Consider the following 504-nt stretch of genomic DNA (forward strand, 5'->3'; position numbering starts at 1 on the left):
GGTGTACTGAATACCTTACTGACAAGACAAGACAAGATCGGAAGACAAGTAGAACTAAACTGTAGGCATTTCTCTGTTGTCACCACAATCAACATCATAAGCAAGACCATCTCTTACTGTCGCGTCATTGTCATTGCTTATTTTTATTAATGCCTTTCTCACTAATGAAATAATATCAATAATAACAAAATAAAATTTTAAAAAAACACACAGAGAAAGCAACACATTATTACAGTGTAAAAAGTTCTGTCTAACATCATTCTTATACATAAGTATTACGTACAGGTACCGCCCCATCTTCCTCTTAAACTCTCTCTCTCTCTCTGCGTCCCTCTTGTCTTCTCTACACCTCATTCTTTCATGTTTTTATTCTCTATTCTATTCTCCCGATTGTTTAATCTGACTTCTTGTCCTCCGTCTCCTTGTTTCTCTCTCTCTCTCACACACACACACACACATATATATATATATATATATATATATATATATATATATATATATATA

Source organism: Octopus bimaculoides, chromosome 3 (genome assembly GCF_001194135.2).
Source record: "Octopus bimaculoides isolate UCB-OBI-ISO-001 chromosome 3, ASM119413v2, whole genome shotgun sequence".
Taxonomy (NCBI): Eukaryota; Metazoa; Mollusca; class Cephalopoda; order Octopoda; family Octopodidae; genus Octopus; species Octopus bimaculoides.